Raw genomic sequence first — 23,628 nt, forward strand, 5'->3', positions numbered from 1 at the left:
ATAGGTCTGAAATGAGTCTCTTGTATGCAGCATATAGATGGGTCTTGTTTTTTATCCATTCTGTCACCCTGTATCTTTTGATTGGAGTGTTTAGTCCATTTACAGTCAAAGTAATTACTGATGGATATGTATCTTTTGCCATTCTATGCCATCTTATTGCCATTCTATTACTTGTTTTATGGTTATTGTTGTAATTCTTCTCTATTCATTTCTTTCCTTGTTTTCTTGTCTCACCATAAGATGCCTTTTTTAGTGATATACTTGGATTCCTTTCTCTCTTTTTTTTGCATATCTTTTATTAGTTTTTGATTTGTGGTTACCATTAGGTTTGTATATAATGTCTTCTGCATATAGCAGTCTATATTAAGTTGTTGGTCATGTAAGTTTGAACACATTGTTTACTCCTCCCCCCTCGCACCCCCCCCCCCAATATTTTAGATAGATGGTGGGAGTCCCTTGGCTGATTTTGCCTTTTTTTTTTATTATTTTTTTTAAAATTTTTTTTTTCAATGTTTATTCATTTTTGGGACAGAGAGAGACAGAGCATGAACGAGGGAGGGGCAGAGAGAGAGGGAGACACAGAATTGGAAACAGGCTCCAGGCTCTGAGCCATCAGCCCAGAGCCTGACGCGGGGCTCAAACTCACGGACCGCGAGATCGTGACCTGGCTGAAGTCAGACGCTTAACCGACTGCGCCACCCAGGCGCCCCTGATTTTGCCTTTGTGCTTCCTACATTTCTTGTTCTCACATATGGTCTTTCCTTTCCACTCAGAGTCCCCTTTAACATATCTTGTAGGGATGGTTAGTGGTTGTGAATTCTTTTAACCTTTGTTTGTCTGGGAAACTCTTTATCTCTTCTATTGTGAAAGATAGCCTTGCTGGATAGAGTATTCTTGGATGCAGATTTTTCCCTTTCGGCAATTTGAATATATCATGCCACTCCCTTCTGGCCTGCAAAGTTTCTGCAGAAAAATCTGATGATAGCCTATGGAGTTTCCCTTTTATGAAACTGTTTTGTTTTTTCTTTATGCTTTTAAAATTCAATCTGTATCAGTACTTTTCATCAGTTAGTTACTATGTGTCTTGGTATAGACCTCCTTGGATTGATTTTGTTGGGGGCTCTGTGGCTCCTGGATCTAAATTTCTGTTTCCTTCCCCAGATTTGGAGAGTTTTCAGCTATTATTTTTTCCAATAGATTTTCTGCCTCCTTTGCTATCCCTTCTCCTAGGATCCCTGTAATGCAAATGTTAGTATACTTGATGAGTTGCTGAGTTCCCTAAGTCTATCCTCATTTTGCATATTTTTTTCCTCTCTCACCTGCTCAGCTTGACTGTTTTCCATTACTCTGTCGTCTGGGTCACGATTCATTCTACTTCCTGTAGTCTGCTATTTATTTCATCTCGCATGTTTTTAATTTCATTTATTGTGTTCTTCATCTCTGGTTCTTTTTTATCTCTTTGTTAAGGGTCTCACTGATGCCCTCCACTCTTTTCTCAAGTCTAGTGAGTATATTTATGACCATTACTTTAAATTCTCTATCAGGCATCTTACTTATCTTTGTTTCGCTTAGGTCTCTTGCTATGGTTTTGCCCTGTTTTTTTCATTTCGGACATATTCCTCTGTCTCTTTCTGTGTGTTATGAAAGTCAGCCACTTCTGCTTTTGAAAATGGTGGCCTTATGAAGAAGAGGTCCTGTAGTGGCCTTGCAATGGAGTGTCTCCTGGTTACCAGAAGCTGGCAGTTTAGGATGTCTCCTATGTGTGTTATTTGCACTCTGCTGTTGGGGCTGATCTGCTTTTTCCTTCAGTCCTGTCAGCTGCAATGGCTCTCTTTGACTGTTCTGGGCAAGGTTTGGTCCCTGCGATGATAGTGGACTAGGCTAGAGCTGCCTTGGGCTTGAATTGAGTTAGACCAGGTATTTGCCAGAGACACAGTAGCACCATACCACAAGGTGCTTTCCCTGTGTTGTCCCCTGAGAAGCTTTCATTGGTGGGCAGGGCCTATAACAGACCAGCTGTCTGACCTCAGCCCACTGCCGGGGCCACAGTCTGACTAGTGTGTGTGGTTGCCTTTCCCTCTCCTTATGGCAGAAGTCACTTTGGAGTGACTGTCAGAGATGCTTGCATACTGCCAGGATTGTGGCCCTGGTTTGAATGGGCTCTGGCCAAGACTGTAGTGGAGGGTGCAATCCCAAAAAGCATGTGAGGTTCGGATGCACAGTTTTAGCAAGGTTTGCATGTTGGTCCTCCACCAGAAGGTTAGCCATACTGCTAGGACCAACGTTACATAAAGTGTGCTGGCAGGGAGACAGTGCTGGCATGGCTCATACTGGTTTTCTGTGTGGAGGGAGCCCATAGCACCAGGACTGAGGCAGGCCTGGCTGGAGAAGACAGATTTGCCATAGCCATACAGGGCAGGGTGTAAGAAAGTTAGGTAATGAATTATGTGCTATGTTGATTCCTGCAGATGACCATGTATTTATGCTGGGGCCTGGGGAGGGAAATGGTACCTGCTAGCTCCTTTGTTTCTGCAGGAGTCTTCCAGAGATTTCTGTCTCTCCAGGACACATTCTGAGATTAGTAAATAACTCCCTCTCTATGCCCCCAGGCCTTTTCCAAACTGTTGCTTCTGTCCTGTATCTCTAGGGGCTGTTATTTGTGTTGTCTTTTTAAGGGTGGTAGTTCAGTTTCCCTCTTGCTCTCCTGGCTCTCCCAGAGCCAAGCATGCTGATTTTTAAAATTATAGGCTTTAAGTCCCACTGGTTATAAAAACTCATGAAATTTGTCCTATACCTATTGTTTTGTTTGTCATATGAACTTTGCTTCTGTTATATTAGTTTTTTATGTATTGCAATTTTGAATTGTGTAATCATTTCTAATGGAGTTCTATCTTGTAGAAATCTGCTATCATCTGACTTTCATGGGTATCACTCTAGAGATGCTTTGTGGCTACTTCTGCCAATTTTCCCTCATCTGCCAAGATGAGGTCTTGGGAAGATGCAAATTGAAGAATTGAAACTGAAACCCAAGCATGTATTTTAAAAGAATAATGCCATATTGTATCCTGTAATTTCTAGTTGTTTTATATCAGTAGGTTTTGTTTTTATTTTACAGGTCTATCTCAGAGTTATTGTGACTTCAATTCCAGATCACACATAAAAGTGAGTGTCACAATAAAATGAGTCAAATGAATTTTTTTGGTTTTAAGTGCATATAAAAGTCACATGTACACTATGCTGTGTCTATGGTGTATAATAGCATTATGTCTGAAAAATGTACATACCTTAATTTAAAAATACTTTGTTGCTAAAAATGCTAACAATCATCCTAGCTTTCAGTGAATTATTGCTTTTAGTGGTGGAGGGTATTGCTTCAGTGTTGATGGTTGACCGATTAAGATAGTGTTTGTTGAAGGTTGACATGACTGTGGCAATTTCTTAAAATTAGATGTCAGTCTCTTGCTGTTTCTACCACCTCACCTCTGCACCCACCTACAAAAAGGGACTAGACACTGAGGAACGACAAGTACAAGGCCAGAGGTGAGTGCATACTTGGTTTTTAAGAATAGTAAGGAGGCCAGTGTGGATGCAGCATGGATATTTGGGAATTTAATGGAAATGTTATTGGGAGATAACCTGGAACCAGGTCATCTACAGTTTAATAGGTCATCAGAAAGGCTTTCAGTTTTTTTTGTTTTTTTTTTAATTTTTTTTTTTCAACGTTTATTTATTTTTTGGGACAGAGACAGAGCATGAACAGGGGAGGGGCAGAGAGAGAGGCAGACACAGAATCGGAAACAGGCTCCAGGCTCGGAGCCATCAGCCCAGAGCCTGACGCGGGGCTCGAACTCACGGACCGCGAGATCGTGACCTGGCTGAAGTCGGACGCTTAACCGACTGCGCCACCCAGGCGCCCCCTTTTTTTTTTTTTAATTTTTTTTTTCAACGTTTATTTATTTTTTGGGACAGAGAGAGACAGAGCATGAATGGGGGAGGGGCAGAGAGAGAGGGAGACACAGAATTGGAAGCAGGCTCCAGGCTCTGAGCCATCAGCCCAGAGCCCAACGGGGGGCTCGAACTCACGGTCTGTGAGATCATGACCTAAGCTGAAGTCAGACGCTTAACCGACTGAGCCACCCAGGCACCCCAGAAAGGCTTTCAGTTTTATTCTAAGTGTGATGTGCAATGACCTAATGAAAGATCAAAACAAGGAAATTACATGATTTGGTTTATATTATGGAATAGTCACTCCAGCCTCCAAGGAGGGAGTTGGAAGAGAAATGAAGTGGTCCATATGAGGAATAACAGTGGCATGGCCTAGGGTTGAGGTAATAGTGGCAATAAAAAGTGGTCATACTTGGGGACTACTTTGAATTTAGCTCTTACATTTGCTGATGGATTAGGAGTCAGGGATTACTCCTTTTAATTTTATCTAAGTTGCATGAGATGCTACGAGGTGCTATGAAATCACTTTGGTGTGTTAGTTTGGGATGCCTATTAGACATACAGGTAAGGATGTTGCTTAGGGCATTAGATACAGGAGTCTGGAGTTCAGGGGAGAATTGAAGCTCAATATATACATTTGGAAATCATCAATATGTAAGTGGTATTTAAAACAATATAATTGGGTTAGATCATCCAGGGCAGTGCTTTCTAATCTTTCTTATGTCACTGACTACATAAAAAATTATAATAGCTGTATACTTGAAGAGGCAAACAGACAAAGTTGTGTGAAGCTAGAGGTGATGACCAGGAACCTCCAGGAATCACATCTCAGAAACGTTTATAACCTGTGTGCTCACACTGGTTAGGACAGTAGTCAAAAAGCATGCCATGGTAACTTCAACACTTAGAGGTCACAGAGTAGGAGAGTATTTAGCAAGAGACTGATAAGAACTTGCAGGTGGTAAGAGAAAATTAGTACCATGTGGCATTCCAGAAGCCAAGTAAAGAAAGTGATTCGAAAAGGAAAGAGAATCAACTCGTCCACTGCTGCAGTTAGGTTGAGTAAGAGGGGGATCAAGAATTGACTATTACCTGTTTTAGAGATGAATGAACTGAGGCTCAGAGAGATTTCCCAAGGCTGGGGATGGGTCTGAGAATCTACATTTTAAATAAGATTCCAGGTGATGAAGATGCTGCTCGTTCCTGGATCACATTGACTATTAAGGCTTCTAGACCAAACTCTTTTGCCTAATTCTTTTCTTTAATTCTTAAATAGAAAATATATATTTTAAATGTCTATTTATTTTGAGGCAGAGAGAGAGAATGAGCAGGGGAGGGGGAGAGAGAGAGAGGGAGACAGAGAATCCCAAGCAGGCTCTGCACCATCTGTGGAGCCCGACATAGAGCCTGAACTCACCAACTGTGAGATCATGACCTGAGCTGAGATCAAGAGTTGGACGCTTAACTGACTGAGCCACCCAGGTGCTCCTGTAGGAAATACTTTCTTAAATAAAATGGGTTATTAGATTGGGCAAATTGAGATTTTCAAGGACCTTAACAATTATTATTTTAGTCTAGTCATGAAAATGAAAGCCTGATTAGAATGGGTTCAAAGGATATCAGAAGTGAAGAGAGAGTGGCAGTGCATTTAAGGAAATCTCTTGAAGAGTTTGACTCTAAAGGGGAGCAGAGTAATAGAACAGTATTTGAACAGAAATGTGTGAGGGAGTTTTCATTTTCTAAGGGAGCTATTATAGCATGCTCCTGGACTTAAAAATAACCCAATGTTGAGGCACCTGGGTGGCTCAGTTGGTTAAGCATCCAACTTTGACTCGGGTCATGATCTCATGGCTAGTGGTTTCAAGCCCCATGTTGGGCTCTGGGCTGACAGCTCAAAGCCTGGAGCCTGCTTCGGATTCTGTTTCTCCCTCTCTCTCTGCCCTTCCCTGGCTTGCAGCCTGTCTTTCTCTCTCAAAAATAAATAAACATTAAAAAATTAAAAAACCCAATGTGAAGGAAAACATGATATTTCAGGAAAAAGAAGGGATTCAGTCCCAGAGTAAGTGAGAAGGTATTCATCTGCACAATTGGGTTACTTCAGTCCATGTACAGCCAGGTTATTTGGCTTTATTTAGGGGAGTGAATAATTCATCTTTTTTAGCACGTAGAATGGCAGAGACCATGAGTACAGACATAAATTGGTTAGCAGATTTGTTGGTGGCAAAATGTTAAGTGGAGGAGGGACAGTAAAGCAGTTTCTAGACTGCGAAGGCTCTGTAAGACCAAAAAAATGAAGAAAGCAACTCTATACCATTTACACAGAGTTTTATTCAGGGTAACTTACTGATAGGGGTTGGGCAGATGATAACCCATGTCATTATGCAGCTGTTCTCTGCAGTCTAGGCCTTAATCCACAGCTTTTATAGAGTGAGACATTGTGGTGTAGTCAAAGGATATATATCTTAAGTAGTGCCTTCTGTGAAGATACAACAAAAAGAGAAAACTGCAGGGCACCTGGGTGGCTCAGTTGGTTAAGTGTCCGACTTTGGCTCAGATCATGATCTCACGGTTTGTGAGTTCAAGCCCTGCATCGGGCTCTGTGCTGACAGCTCAGAGCCTGGAGCCTGCTTTGGATTCTGTCTCCTTCTCTCTCTGCCCCTCTCCACTTGTGCTCTATCTCTCTGCCTGTCAAAAATAAATAAATGTAAAAAAATTTTTTTAACAAAAGAGAAAACTACAGGCCAGTATCCCTGAGATACAAATATCCTCAAAAAAATATTAGCAAACCTCATACAACAATACATTATAAAGATCATTCACTACATTCGGGTGGGATTTATTCCAGGGATGCATAGATGGTTCACTATTCACAAATCAATGTCATACGCTATATCAGTAAAACAAAACAAAACAAAATCATATGATCATCTCAATAGATGTAGAATAAGCATTTGACAGAATTCAACATCCAGTCATGATAAAAAAAAAAAACTCTCAACAAAGTGGAGTTAGAGGAAGCATAGCTTGACATAATAAAGGCCATATATGAAAAGTCCACAGCAAACATCAGACTCAGTGGTGAAAAGCTGAGATCTTTTCCCCTAAGGTCAGGAACAAGACAGTGATATCCACTCTCACCACTTTTATCCAACAAAGTACTGAAACTTGTAGCCACAACATTCAGACAAGAAAAATAAATAAGAGGTATCCATAGTGATAAAAAGTTAAACTGTCACTATTTGCAGATCACATGATGTTGTACATAGAAAACCCTGAAACTGCAGCAAAAAGAAAAAAAAACTACTAGAAGTAATAAATTCAGTAAAGTGGCAGTATACAAAATTTATACCCAGAAATTGGTAGTGTTTCTATACACAGAAAGAGAAATTTAAAAAAACTCCATTTACAATTATACCAAAAATAATAAAATACCTAGGAATAAGTTTAACCAAAGAGGTGAAAGGCCTGTACTCCAACTATGAAACACTGATGAAAGATATTGAAGATGATACAAATGGAGACATATCCTATGCTTTTTGATTAGAAAAGTTAATGTCAAAATGTCCATATTACCCAAAGCAATCTATAGAGTCAATGAAATTCCTATCAAAACACCAACTGCATGTTTCAAAAGCTAGAACGAACAATACCAAAATTTATATGGAACCACAGAAGACCCTGAATGGCCAAAGCAATTCTCAGAAAAAAGAACAAAGCTGAATGTATTATAAAACCAGATTTCAATATATACTACAAAGATATAGTAATCAAAACAGTGTGGTACTGGCACAAAAATAGACACAAAGATCGACAGAACAGAATAGAGATGCCAGAAATAAACCCATGATTATATAGTCAATTAATCTATTGACAAAAGAAGCAAGAATCTACAATGAGTAGAAGATAGTCTTTTCAATAAATGGTGGTGGGACAACTGGACAGCTACCTGTAAAAGAATGAAACTAAAGCACTTTCTTACATCATACACAAAAATAAACTCCAAATAGATTAATGATTCAAATGTGAGACCTGAAACAATAAAAATCCTAGAAGAGAGCATAGGCAGTAATTTCTATCACATTGGCATAGGAACATTAGTCTAGATATGTTTCCTAAGGCAAGGCAAACAAAAGCAAAAATAAACTGTTGAGACTACATCAAAATGAAAAGTTTTGCAAAAAGATACCTGGCTGAACAGGAAAAGATATTTGCAAAGGACATATCCAGTAAGGGGTTAATATCCAAAATGTATAAAAAACTTATACAATTCAACACAAACCACCCCCCTAAATAATCCAATTTAAAAATGGGCAGAAGACATGAACAGACATTTCTCCAAAGAAGACACATGACCAACAGACGCATGAAAAGATGCTCAACATCACTCATCATCAGTGAAATGCAAGTGAAAACCACAATGAGATATCACATCAAACCTGTCAGAATGGCTCAAATAAAAAACACAAACAATTGTTGGCGAGGATGTAGAGATAAAGGAACCTTCATGCAGTGTTGGTGGGGATGCAAACTGTTGGAGCCTCTGTAGGAAATATTATGGAGGTTCCTCAAAATATTTAAAATAGAATTACTATAGGATCCAGTAATTCCACTACTGGGTATTTACCCTAAAAAAATGAAAATGCAATTTGAAAAGATATGCACTCGTGTGTTTATTGCAGCATTATTTACATAGCCAGGATAAGGAAGCAACTCAAGTGTGCATTGATAGATGAATGGATAAAGAAGATGTGTGTTGTGTGTGTGTATGTGTGTGTGTGTGTGTGTGTGTGTGTCCACAATGGAATATTACTCAGCCATAAAAATGAGTGAAATCCTGCCATTTGCAACAACATGGATGGATCTGGAGGGTGTAATGCTAAGTGAAATAAGTCAGAAAAAGACAAATACCACATGTTTTCACTCTTAGGGAATTTAAAAAAACAAAAGAAATGAACAAAGAAAGACAAACTGAAAAACAGACTCTTAAAGAGAACAAACGTGGTTGGCAGAGGGGGAGGCAGATAGGGGAACGTTTGAAATAGGTCAAGGACAATTAAGAGTATACTTATGGGGTGTCTGGGTTGCTCGGTCAGTTAAGTGTCCGACTTCAGCTCAGGTCATGATCTCACAGTTCATGAGTTCAAGCCCCATGCAGGCTCTGTGCTAACAGCTCAGAGCCTGGAGCCTGCTTCAGATTCTATGTCTCCCTCTCTCTCTGCCCCTCCCCCATTTGTACTCCCTCTCTCTCTGACTCTTCCTCTCTCAAAAATAAAAGAAAGATTAAAAAATATTTTAACAAAGAGTACACTTATTTTGATGAGCACTGAGTAACATATAGAATATTCAATCACTATATTATATACATGAAACTAACATAACCCTGCATGTTAATTATATTGGAATTAAGATAAATTAATAAATAAAGATTAAAATAATAAGAAAAACTTTCACACAGCAAAGGAACGAAAAAACAACCTACTAAATGGGAGAAGATATTTGCAAATGACAGATCAAATAAGGGATTAATATGCAAAATATTTAAAGAACTTTACAACTCAACACCAAAAAAAGAATCTGATTAAAAAATGCACAGAAGACCTGAATAGACATTTTTCCAAAGAAGACATACAGATGGCCACAGACACATGAAAGATGCTCAACGTGGCTAACCATCAGAGAAATGCATATCAAAACCGTAATGAGTTATCAACCTACACCAGTTAGAATGGCTACAGTGAAATTGACAAGAAACAGTAAGTGTGTGAGGATGTGGAGAAAAAGGAACCCATGGGCACTATTGGTAGGAATGTAAATTAGAACAGCCACTGTGGAAAACAGTATGGAGATTCCTCAAAACAATAGAAATAACATCCAGTAATTCTAGTATTGGGTATTTACCAAATTTGAAAAGATACATAAGGGTGTCTGGGTGACTCAGTTGGTTAAGCAACCGACTCTTGATTTTGGCTCAGGTCATAATTTCACGGTTTCTGAGATCAGTCCCACATCAGGCTCTGCACTGACAGCATAGAGCCTTCTTGGAATTCTCTTTCTCTCTCTGCCCTTCCCCCTACTTGTGCGAGCATGCTCTTTCTTTCAAAGTAAATAAATTTTTAAAAAAGGTATATCCACCCTATGTTTACATTACATACGGCATTATTTACAATAGCCAAGATAGGAAGTAACCTAAGTGTCCATCTATAGATAAATGGGTAAGGAAAATGTGGTATATATATATGTGTATACACAATGGAATGTTACACCACCATAAGAAAAGATCAGAATGAGCCACTTGTGACAACATGACTGGACCTAGAGGGTATTATGCTAAGTGAGATAAGTCAGACTGAGAAAGACAAATACCATATGATTCTACTTATAAATGGAATCTAAAAAAAATGAATAAACAAACAAAAAGCAGAATCAGAACTATAAGTACAAAGAACAAACTGGTGGTTGTCAGAAGGGAGGGGGTGGGAGGCTGGGCAAAATGGGTGAAGGGGAGAGGAAGATACAGGTTTCTAGTTATGGAATGAATAAGTCACAGGAATAAAATGCTCAGCATAAGGAATACAGTAGCTACTGTAATAGTGATGTAATGGGACAGATGGTAGCTATACTTGTGGTGAACATAGCATAATGTATAAACTTGGAAAATCACTAAGTTGTACACCTGAAACTAATGTAACATGGTATTTCAACTACACTCAAAAAATGTTTAATTAAAAATAAAGTGGTGCCATCTGTGCACTAGAGGGATTCTCAGAAAAAGCCTTTCTGCATTGCAGTCAAGACATGGATTAACCTCCAAGGATACTGGAACACATAGTCCTGAGTGAGGTAGGTCATTATGCAAACATGAGCAAGATGAAGGGCCAAAGATGGAGTCAGTATTGTCAGCACTCCTAAGGAAAATAAGCGAGTTCTTAACTGTTTACTGTTCCATTTAGTACAGTAAATAAAAATATCCACTGTGTGTGAGTGGCACAGGAGTTCTTTTTATGTTCAAAGAGAAAGGAAACTATTTTTTTTTTAAGATTCTCAAAGAATTGAGGAAGTGAATTGGCTAGGTAAGTGTTGGAGTTCTGGCTTAAGATTTGTGGTCATAAATTTTAAATTGTATGGTTGTGTAGTTGTGAGTTTAGCTCCAGCAGGAGCATGCACAGAGCAGACAGAGTTGTACCTAAGTATGGCTGGGTTTTACCAGTGAGTACAACAGGGGGACAGAGGGGCAAGAAGTTGAGGTTAGGTGGAAGGGAGTGATTATAATGGTTAGCCATGGAATCTAAGCGGGGTAAAAAGACATGTAAGTACACAGGGTAAATGATAACTGAAAAAGTTGGTAGGATCAATAAATTAAAAATCCCCATGGGATCAAAGGATTGTTAAATTCAGAGTGTTTGAGGATCGGAGTTAAAATATAGGAGGTGGTACTCGATAGAGAGCTGCATGCTTGCTATTGAAGGTGTCATGGACTGAATGTGTCCCCTTCAAATTCGTATGTGGTGGTATCAGGAGATGGGGTTTTGGAAGGTAATTAGGTCATAAGAGTGGAGCCGTCTGAATGGCATAAGTATACCTACAAGAAGAGACTCGAGGGGTGCCTAGGTGGCTCAGTCAGTTAAATGTCCAACTTCAGCTCAGGTCATGCTCTCACGGTTCATGAGTTTGAGCCCCACGTTGGGCTCTGTGCTGGCAGTTGAACGCCTGGAGCCTGCTTCAGATTCTGTATCTCCCTCTCTCTCTTCACCTCCCCCACTCATGCTCTGTCTCTCTTTCTCTCTCTCAAAAGTAAACATTAAAAATAATAATAAAAAAAAAAGAAGAGACTTGAGAGATGATTTTTCTCTCAGCCATGTAGGATATGAGAAAATGGCTACAAACCAGGGAGAGTGCCCTCATCAACCACCTGATATACCAGTGCCTTGATCTTGGATTTCCCAACTTCTTGAACTGTGAGAAACAAATGTTTGCTGTTTAAGCCACCCAGTCCATCCATACTATGTTATAGAAGCCCAAACTGACTAAGATGGCAGGGGCGGGGTGGGGGTGGGGGTCATTAGTTTTGTGAGGGTGGGAGGGCATTGGGTGTTGTGTTTTTTTGTTTTGTCTTTCTGGTAATGACAAGTTCTATGGACATAGGTTCCTGGGTGTAGTGAAAGAATAAGGTCATAGTAGAGGACAAGGTCAGGGATGAACCGAAGTTTCAGGGTGTGGGATGAAGCAGTCATGTGGAAACAGAGATGACCAACACTGATTGCAAGTCACTGAGTCACATGCAGTCATCTGAAAAGCAGTAAGAGATATGCTAAAACCTTCAGTGAATACAGACAGGTGACTAGAAGGATTGTAGATGCTTACAGTGTGGTGGAACGAAGGGTGATAACCCAATGTAATTCTTCAAAAGGCAAGGACGTTTTTTAGAGCTAAGAACAGCTGTTGGGAGACAAAAGGGAGTAAAGGGGCAACTATTCCACTTCCAGGCCCAGGCGGTTCTGCTGCCTTTACCTCATTTTCCCTAATGCCAGACAAGCCTGGCCAGTGCCTTTCGGAGATAAACAGCATAGGACCGTGAATAGTCATTTTTGATTTGTGAACCATCAAAGTATCCACACAAGAAGTGAAAATAAAATACCACCCAAGTTGGGCTGGAAACTGGAGAAGATTAGCATCTACATGCTCCTTTTTTTAATATGCAAAATACAATTGCAGAGTATGGAAGTCAAAAGACTCTGGTCTCATAGTAATGATTAGAGCCAAAAGTAGCTTAATTTCACAGTTACTTTGTTTACCAATTCTAAATACATATTCACACATATACATACATGCTTATAAAAACTAATTTTTGTTTATATAATTAAAACTACTTTAAAATTTTTTAAATCCATTAACTATATCTGCTCTTATTACCACAGTTGATAAATAGGTATAATTATTCTATTATAATGGTATGCATAGAATATTAAATGTAATGAAGTGAAAATATGATGATTTCACAGTTTTACAACTTTTTCCCTACATAAGCATATTTTACTGTTTTAACTTTGCTGAAAAGATTTATTTTAAGATGTACCCATTTTATTTTTAAATGTGCCCTTGTATTTTGTGTTTCTTTTTCTGCTTAGTGATACTTAATCTTCTTATTATAAACCTTTTATGTGATTTGTATGCATATTACTGCTTTTCAAAGTTGATGAGCTGTTCTCACATTCTTTCAAACACACATAATAGATTGATTTTTAAATTCCCAAATGTTATAAATAATTACTTCTAAAAGAATTCTATGTGAAATCAAAACTTTTCTGTGGAAAACAGATGAATTTTAGTTTATTTAAACTTCTCGATGATTGTCAATGAATTGCTGCGAATGCTGTAATAGAATACAACAGAGACGTTGAGGGTGGCACTGAGAGTCTGTATACCCAGATCATTTTATGGGTTCTGGAGAAAGAGTTAAGTTACAGTTAAAATTCATTGCTTTTACAGAATTAAAAGCTTGAGAAAGCTTGGACATTTAGAACGTGGTCTCCGGAGTCAGGCTGCCTGGGTTCAAATCCCAGCTTTACCACTTACAAGAAACGTGACCTTGGGGCGCCTGGGTGGCTCAGTTGGTCAAGCATCTGACTTCAGCTCAGGTCATGATCTCATGGTTTGTGGGTTCGAGCGCCACATCTGGCTCTATGCTGACAGCTGGGCACTGCTTCGGATTCTGTATCTTCCTCTCTTTCTGCCCCTCCCCTGCTCACACTGTCTCTCTTTCAAAAATAAATAAACATTAAAAAATGTTAAAAAAAAAAAAAAAGAAATGTGACCTTGAGTGAGTTACTTAAGCTGTCTATGGCAGGCACTATTATTGTCCCTTATACAAAAACTGTCTCTACCCATCTCCTCTGCCCTTTTCTTGTTGACAGAGCATTCACGCTCCTACAAAGGCTAGAACACCAACTATTCCCCTAGCTTCCCTTAAGTTAGGTAGTAGTCTGTGATCCAGTCCTGTCCAATGGGATGTGAAAAAAGTCTGTCACGGATATTCTAGGACAGGTTTTCCTTCCTGTTAAATAGAGAATGGAAGGCAACGCCATTCTTTTTCGGCCAATATTGTTCTGTCTCTCTGATGTCTGAAGCTGTGGCAGCCAAGTTGTGAACTATGAAGGGACAAGCCAGAGGGCCAACCTGAGGGGGACAAAGCAGAAAGAGCTTGGGTCTTTGATGACATCCCTAAGCCACTGGGCAAACCCAGGGAGGTTTTGTTAGAGTTCCGTCCTGTTAGATAAGAAAATGTCCTCATTATTTAATCCATATCTAACTGGACGTACTGTTACTTGCTCATAAGAGTATCTTGATATATTCTCCAATTCAGTGTGGGATAGATACAAGGACAGCAAATACCTTGTCTTGTTTTTTATCTCAAGAGAAAGTTTTCAACATTGCGTAATGACATCTATAAGGTTTTTCAGAGACCTTTTATCAGTAAAACCATTTCGAGTTTCCTAAAAGTGTTCTTTAAATTATAAATGCAGGTTGAATTTTTCTGCATTTGTTTAAATTACCATATGATTTTCCTCCTTTATTTTGTTAATGTGACAAACATTCAATTATTTGCAAATTGAATTCCTGGAAACCCAACTTGTTTGTGATGTAATTAGTCTGTTACCCATTTTGGAGATTGCTGAATTTGGTTTGCTCTTTTCACCCATATTTTAAATAAGATTGACCTTTAGTTTTCCTTTCTCACAACTCCATTGTCAGATTTTGGACTGAAGATATGCTGGCTTGATTAAGTGATTTCATAAAAGTCTTTTTCAGTTTTCTGGAAGAGGTTTGCAGAGTAGAAATATTTCTTCTTTAAATATATTTTAGAACTTGATAGTTAAACCATGTGGGCCTGGAGTATTCTTCGTAGGAAAGTATTTAATTATAAGTTATTTTTAATAACTGTAAGAATATTCAGGTTTTCTATTTCTTCTTGTGTCAATATTGAATCAAATATATTTTTCCAAGAATGTATTTCACTTCATTCATTAATATATTGGTATAAAATTATCTGTAACATTCTCTTACTATCTTTTTAATATATGCATGTTTTGCAAACATGTAACCTTTTTGATTCTTCACATATTATTTATGTCTTTATTTTTTTTCTTAATCAGTCTCTTTGCTTTTTATTTCATTCATTTCTGCTTTTATATTCATTATTTTCCACTATTTACTTTCTTTTTAAAAAAATTTTTTTAACGTTTATTTATTTATTTATTTTAAATTTTTTTTTCAACGTTTTTTATTTATTTTTGGGACAGAGAGAGACAGAGCATGAACGGGGGAGGGGCAGAGAGAGAGGGAGACACAGAATCGGAAACAGGCTCCAGGCTCCGAGCCATCAGCCCAGAGCCTGACGCGGGGCTCGAACTCACAGACCGCGAGATCGTGACCTGGCTGAAGTCGGATGCTTAACCGACTGCGCCACCCAGGCGCCCCAACGTTTATTTATTTTTGAGAGACAGAGACAGAATGTGAGTGGGGGAAGGACAGAGAGAGAGAGGAAGACACAGAACCCGAAGCAGACTCTAGGCTCTGAGCTGTCAGCACAGAGCCCAATGCAGGGCTCAAACCCACAAAGATCATGACCTGAGCTGAAGTTGGTCACTTAACCGACTGAGCCACCCAGGTGCCCCTACTTTCTTTTTTTTTTTTAAGTCTATTTATTTATTTTGAGAGAAAGATCATGAGCAGGGGAGGGAAAGAAAGAGAGGGAGAGAGAGAGAATCCCAAGTGGGCTCCTCACTAACAGTGAGGCTCAAACTCACAAAACTGTTAGATCATGACCTGAGCTTAAACTAAGAGTCTGTCAGTTAACTGACTGAGCCACCCAGGCACCCCTTTTATAATTGTTTCATCTACCTGCAAAAAAGGAACCTTTTCCATCCTTTTACCTTTAGCCTTCCTGAATATATAGCATACATGCTTTGGATGTGTCTCTTATAAAGATATAAAATTAGATATTTTAATCCAATCTGATAATCCTCTCTTTAATCGGAGTATTTAATCTATTAATATTCAATGCAAATGTTGATTTACTTGAATTAAAATATATCATTTTACTCAGCTTTTTATTCATCCCATGTCTTTTACATTCCTTTTTATCCTTTCTCCTTTCTTCCCTTCTTTTAGATCGATTGTTTTTCTATTTCATATTTTCCTTAGTCAGCTTCGAAATTAGTTATATGCTGTTTTATTATTCTGTAGTAATTATCCAGAGATTTCAACATGCATACTTGATTTATCAAAGTAATCTTTTTTTTAAGTTTATTTATTTATTTTGAGAGAGAGCACATGAACAGGGCAGGGGTAGAGAGAGAGAAAATCCAAAGCAAACCCCATGCTGTCAGCATAGAGCAAAACATGGGACTTAGATCTCACAAACCATAAGATCATGACCTGAGCCAAAATCAAGAGTCAGACACTTAACCAACTGAGCCACCCAGGTGCCACTATCAAAGTAAGCTTAGTTGATGCTTTTACTCTCTTCTGAGGTGATGAAAGGACCTTGGAATACTTGGACACTATTAACTCTCCTCCCAACTTACATGCTATTATTGTCATATATTTCAAGTCCTCTATATTGTTTAAACTACATAAGTCATAATCATTGTTGTTTATAATTATTTATAATTCTAAATACATAAATATTTATAAATACATAATAATTTATGTTTACTGAAATTTTTACCATTTCTTTTATTCATCTTCCCATTCTTACTCTCTGAATTTCTATTTAGTATCACTTTCCTTCTTCCAAAAAAATATATTTCAGGTTTTATTTACTATGGATCTTCTGGTAGAAAATTCTCACCATTTTTGTTTAATTCATCTTTATTATGGAAGGATATTTTGATTGGGTATAAAGAATTCTAGATTGGTGCATCCATTCATATTATTGCTTTCAGGCTTTCATTGTTTCTATTAAGAGAGCATCTCTCAGACTGCTCTTTCTTCAATGTAATCTCTTCTTCCCCTAGATGTTTTTCCTCTTTTTAATTGTTATTCTTCAGTTTTACTATGATGGATTCAGATGTACATATCATTTTATTTGTCCTGCATCTAATCATATAGTTTCTTAAACCCGTGATTTGTTGTCTTTTAGCAGTTTTTGAAAAAAAAGTCACCCTTTATCTCTTCAAGTATTGATTCTTCCCATTTCTCTGTTATGTCTTCCTGGCACTCCAATCAAATGTGGATTAGACCTTTGTATTCTTTCTTCTGTGTTTTTCGCATTTATCTCCTCACATTTTGCTTAGATCTTCATCTGAAGTTTAGATATTTTCTTCCAAGCTCTTTCAATTCACCAATTCTCTCTTCATTTGTGTGTAAATTACTGTTAATCCACCCACTGATTTCTTAATTTTGGTTGTATTTTTTACTTACAAAATTTATGTTTGGATAAGGGGTTTTTGGAGGAGTCAAATGTGCTGTTATTTTTTGTAGTTTCCAACTCATGAGCTAAATTATTTTATTTTATTTTATTTTTTTTCTCCTTGAACTTAGCGAGCAGGTTATTTTAAAACCAGTGTCTTATTAATTTAATATCTAGTGGTCTTACGGTTCTGTGTTTATTGTCTGTTGTCTCTACTGATTGTCTTTATGCTGACTAATCTCCTTATATGCCACATTATTACTGACTGTGTACCACATATTGTATATAAAAATTTGTGAAATGCCAATAATCCTATATATTTTTCCAATCAATGATTTTACCGCAGGCCACATGGAGAGTTTATCCAAATCCTAAACATTTACAGATTAAAATAGATATTTAGGTATATCTAAAAGGGAAATTGCTGAATATAAAAATTAAAGCTGGAGTAAGCTGTCTCTTTTTTTTTCTTGTGATTTTTTTAAATAGTTTAAGTTTCTGCTAATCATGTTAAACTCTCCTAACTATTCCCCATAATTGAGTCAGCATGTATCCATTTCAATTATTTCAGTTGTATATGACAGAGAAATCTAAAATAGCTCAGGACTAGAATTTACTAGAAAGTTACCAAAGACTCAGGATCCTTCCAGTTCATAGCTCTGCCATCTACAGAATGTGATTCTAATACTCAAGGTCCATATGGCTGCTAGAGCTTCAACATCACATCTATATTCCAGGGAGACACAATATTTTTATTTACATTTTATTGGCTAGAACACCATCACATCAACCTAGAAATATAGTCCATGACCTATGTAAAATGTGTGTTCATTCATGAAAGTGAAAGAGGTGAATTAATATTAGGTGTTAACAGTCTGTGCCTCAAAGGACCATGGATTAAGAAACAAAGAGAATTGTAGTGAATTTACTATAAAACTAAATAAGGTTGTGAAAATGTAATATTTTCCAGGTTATTTATCCCTAATGCAACCAACAGCAAGGAGGGCATCATGAGAAAAGAAATCAAGGCTTGAGAACTTGAGTTGTAGAAAAAAATTATTTGAAAAAGTAAAAAAAAGGAATAAAAATGTATAGGCAAGGGGCGCCTGGGTGGCGCAGTCGGTTAAGCGTCCGACTTCTGCCAGGTCACGATCTCGCGGTCCGTGAGTTCGAGCCCCGCGTCGGGCTCTGGGCTGATGGCTCAGAGCCAGGAGCCTGTTTCCGATTCTGTGTCTCCCTCTCTCTCTGTCCCTCCCCCGTTCATGCTCTGTCTCTGTCCCAAAAATAAATAAACGTTGAAAAAAAAAATTAAAAAAAAAATGTATAGGCAAAACGAATAGGTGAAGAGTGACTTTCCAGGCAGCTTGACACCGTTTAGAAAACTTGTAAATTAAATACCAAGCTCCTATTTTTCAGATGGAATATTTTTGTACTATACTGTTGGATGTGCAGGAATCAGAACACCTTAAAAGGTATGCCTATCACTTTCAGGATGAATCCTTTCAGAAAAAAATGCTCAAACACTCATATCTACCTCTTAATTAAACACATGACAATTTGATTTCTCACTCATGAAATATTTTCTCTAGACCATGTCCGAAATAGCACTTTGGCTGGCTAGGTTTGTGAGGCATTATTCATAGCACCTGCCCTTGTGGAATTCTAGGGGACTCCAGAGGATTTTATGCAAGTGATGTCAGAGGGTAACACAAGATGCTTTGTAAAGTAGGTTAACATAAACATTTTCAAATAATTACTTGGTTTGGAGACTATCTACTCACTTAACGTATTTTCCAATAATTCTTATATTTGGTAAACTCTCTTCCTGAGCCTCAAATTGTCATACATATTTATGCTGTTAATTTTCCAGTGACTATTCTAAAATATGTCAGTGTTGATCGATGGATCTAAATTCTAAATGCTATCATGTTTTAAAATGCAAATCTGCATTGCACAATGTCCCTTGCCTTCTTTTTCTTTCAGGGCGTTCTTACCTCTCTCTGGTCTGTGCTTTGCAATATTACAGCTTGTAATAATCTGCCTCTGATGCTAGAAACCAAAGTTAAGAAAATCCATTTAATTCAACAGCAACAACAAAGTCTTGGGGAAAAAAAGAATGTACTTTTTCCTTAGTTCATTTAAAAGCAAATGAAAGTTTAGCTCTCAGGAGGGAAGAGATAGGTCAGGCTGTCTTTTGCCCACTTGCCAGATGATGCTAACAAGCCATTGTCTTTCCCCACTCAGGCATGAATGCCTGAGAACTCTTTTTCCTCTGCTTACCATTGCCTTAACCAGCAATACTCTTCTCAGACAGCAAGATACCTGAATGTCTAAACATTTATCTATACTAATACAGGCCCATTCCATGTGAATGCCTGCCAGGCAGGAACTAGGCTGTCAGCTTCATCCCATCAAAAAGACTTTCAGTCCCAAGGACTGATGGCAGGTTCCAATTGTTAAGTCATTCTTGCTTGAACTGAATTTTAAAGTCAGGCTCCTACTGTTAAAGAATGGAGCTCAAAGAGCGCATTTAGCCAGAAATGTTGCAATTCTAAATATAATACTCTTGGCTATGGATTTTGTTCTTGTTGTCATTATTTTTAAAATTTGGGTACTGAGTGAAACTCGAGGGCAGCAAATAATGTGGAAGGGCAACCAATACTGCATAATAGTTCTTGTTTTGGTACATTTGCTTTGTAGTGATTTATTAAGGGAGACTGAAAAAGCCTGATTAAAATGCATAAACAGTGCTGAACAGTAAACAACCATGTCTAAGGATGAAAAAATGGGACCCACATGCTGTGCATGGAAATTGCCCTTAACAACATGGCCTATTGTTGAACAGATAGGAAGCCAAAGGTTGCTTGTAATCAAATTTGAAGTTTCCCATCACTTATAAAAGCAACACTTCCTTGTGCAAACGTTTCAATTTGTTGTAGTTAAAAACTGCTTCCTGACTTAATCCGTACAGAAACCAGGAGCTCTTTTGACTGTCAGGTGGAGAGAAAAATTTAGAGAGCCCACTAGACTCAAAAAGACTAAATGAAACCAAGTTTGTATGTTGAGGGAGAAATTACATCTAAAGAATTAACAGGAGCAAATTGAAGCAGCACAGAGCTCAAGATATTTTTTTTTTTTTTTTTAGTATTTCATTTAAACAGGCAAAAAGGAGTTCGATGGCTTGCCTAGGTGCTCACATCACTTCTTTCTGTCACTCAGAAATAAAACAAATGTTAAAGAAAATTTTTTAAAAAATGGCTCACTACAGGCTGAATCCAGCCTATCGGGAAAGACTCAAAGAGAAAAATCATTAACAATATCACAAGACTGATACGATGGCTGGATTGCATAAGTATAAATTATTATATGATAATTCCTAAAATTTATGGTTTGAAGAATGATTGTTAATGAAAAAGATAAAAAAAATAACCGTAAACTTTTAAGCCATGTTTATGCTTCCACTGTATGGATACGGTAGAGGATAAAGAAAAATAAAGAAGGAAGTTTAATTTCTTTTTAAATACTATTTGTATTATAATCTATAGTGTCTTAAAGTGGAAAGCACTTTTAAACTGCTTTAATACCTTTCTCAAAGAAAGTTAAAGAATGAACAAAAAAGTCATTTTCCATCCCCCTAACCAAATATGCCTGTAGCAGCAATTAAAAAACAATTCACAAGTCTTTAAAAAGATTCTTAAGTCATGAGTCATGAAAAAATTCATAAGTCATAAAGTCTTATGCTTAAGTATTTAGGTCTTTTTCATTTTCCGGTAATAATATGGTAATGAGCATCCTTATACTGTAATCTTTTATACCTTTCTCATTATTTATCTGGCACAAATTTCCTCACATACAATTTCTAGATCAGGGGGCATGAAAATTTTACTTATTGAAAACTGGCCTTCCAGAAAAGTCTTACCATTGTTCATCCTACTAGTAGTACATGAAACTATATTGAAACCATCACTTTGTGTTATTTCTTTTTAATATGTGCCAAATTAATAAGTGAAAATGGCATCTTTTAAAAATAATTTGCATGTCTTTGACACACCTTTTAGAATTTTAATAATTCTCATGATTTTTTTCATTGTTCTTCCTGTATGAATTATCTCTTAATAATGTCTGATCCTTTCATAGGGCAGTGGGAAGATTAAATGAGGTAATTCATATAAAGCACTTAATAGAGTGATTAGAAAATCTGAAGTGTTTAATAATAGTTAATGAGTTTTAGTTACCATTATGGGTATTGATTTGTTTTCTCTCTTATTACAGATACAAAGGTGGTCAGTAAGGAAACTCAACTTAAACAAAGATGGCATTGAGCATGTAAATGAAGATATGTGCTTAATAGTAAAAGTAAAATTATCCTTTCCATAAAGAACATGAAATTACAAATCTATGGAGAGAAGAAGTTCTTGGTAAGTAATTTATACATGCTTCTCCTAATCCCTGTAACTACCACAAGCACTTCCCTTTACCTTAGGAACAGAGCCTTGAGTCCAAGTTTCCAGTGCACAGAGGTTTAGGGGTATTTGTTATCCTGAGAACTGCCCTGTGGACCACTTAGGCATGTATGCAGAGGGATACAAAGCTGCCAGCTATGAGGAAGGAAATGCAAGTATGGGCCAAGTAGGACCTCAGTGGCCAGGATCAACAACAGAAGGAGCATCAAAGGGGCTCTTACTCTACCTCAAAACCAGAAAGTAGGCTTTTCAGTACATTAAGAGAGAGTGGCTAATTTTTCCTAACGTCATGAGTATAATTTCCAATTTGGCAATAATTGCAATCATCCTGCTAAACTAAAACTCCCTGCCTCTAAACTCTTGCCTCACCCATCCCTCATTACATTGCTACAGATGTGTCATCCTAAACAGGATGGATTATGCTCTTTCATTTTAGAATACTTTAACCTCAAAAAATAAAAAAATAAGCTCTTCCTCCACCTCCATACTGTTGCTCATGACAGTAAGTCTTAACCATTAGCATAACATCCGAGACCATCCTCCATCCAGCCCTAACCTACCTTTTTCAGCAACAACTCCACCTCATTTTTCTGTGCATCCTGTGCCCCCAGTACTAGTCTGCTCACCATTTCTCAACATGACCATGAGTATTCATCCCTCCAAGGTTTTGCTCATGTTAACTGTTCCCTGGGCCTGGAATACCTTCTCTCCCTTTTCTGTTGACAGAGAAGCTGCATATTCTTCCAAGTTCTACCCAGATCCTTTCCATCAAATTTAATCACTCCTTCCTCTGTAGTCTTTTTTTTTTTTTTTTAATGTTTATTTACTTTTGAGAGAGAGCATGAGCAGGGAGGGGCAGAGAGACAGGGAGATTGGAGGGTCTGAAGCAGACTCTGTGCTGACAGCAGAGAGCCCGTTGCGGGGCCCGAACTCATGAACCATGAGATCATGACCTGAGCTGAAGTTAGACACTCAACCAACTGAGCCACCCAGGCACCCCCTTTTCTCTGTAGTCTTAATACACAATCTATTTGGCACATTTCCTTCTGCCTTGTATTATTGATGGTTATTTACACAAATGCTTTTCTCTTTAGATTATAAGCATGCAAGAAACAGTGACGATGTTTTAATCATGTTTGATTTCCCCACAGCCTAGCACAATAGTTCACAAAAAAGAAGTGCCTGCCCAGTAATTGTTTTGTGAATTGGACTGAATATTCAATTACCAGTTTGAGTTGCTTTCTATATAAATATGACAAATATGTCTATGAGAAATGGACACTCCCCATTAGTTCCAAAGTAGAGTTGCCAGATAAAATACAGAACACATGGTTAAATTTGAATTTGAATTTGAATTTGAAATTCAAATTTAACTGGATGCCCCATTTTTTATTTGCTAAATCCGGCAACTTTAGTCCAAACACATGCCAGTTTCACCACTGTCAGGGTTAACTCCAGGGCAAGAGTGAATTAGTGTGGGCGTAAATCTCTTCCCATCCAATTCTGCTGCAGTGATGTGTATACATAGCTACCATGAATCCTCTTCACGTGATAATACTTTTTTTAAAAGGCAGAAGAACAAAGGTAGTCATTTATAACTTATCCTTACTTTCTCAAGAATATAGTGGATATTTGAGGAACTCAAGAGAATAGTTCCAGGTATTAATACAAATTCTTCAAATAGCTGGTTGTTCTAATTAACAAGATTGCAAGGCAAACCATTGAGGTCCCTGAGACATTCTGTTTTTGTATCATCATCTGGGACATTTCTTCACACTGCCCTTGGTCTCTTTTATAATCTCTCTCGTA

At 37.7% G+C, this 23,628-nt stretch overlaps 1 long non-coding RNA gene across 1 annotated transcript in view; it reads left to right on the forward strand.

Annotated features, from left to right (window-relative positions):
- LOC109501547 overlaps positions 1–23,628 on the forward strand; it is a 58,364-nt gene that overhangs the window by 12,800 nt on the left and 21,936 nt on the right. The window contains exons 2-4 of the long non-coding RNA XR_002159673.3: positions 3,116–3,162; positions 3,449–3,540; positions 21,629–21,774. This is a non-coding gene — a long non-coding RNA (uncharacterized LOC109501547). The remainder of the gene's footprint in view (positions 1–3,115; positions 3,163–3,448; positions 3,541–21,628; positions 21,775–23,628) is intronic.

This window comes from Felis catus, chromosome B4 (assembly GCF_018350175.1).
Source record: "Felis catus isolate Fca126 chromosome B4, F.catus_Fca126_mat1.0, whole genome shotgun sequence".
Lineage (NCBI taxonomy): Eukaryota > Metazoa > Chordata > Mammalia > Carnivora > Felidae > Felis > Felis catus.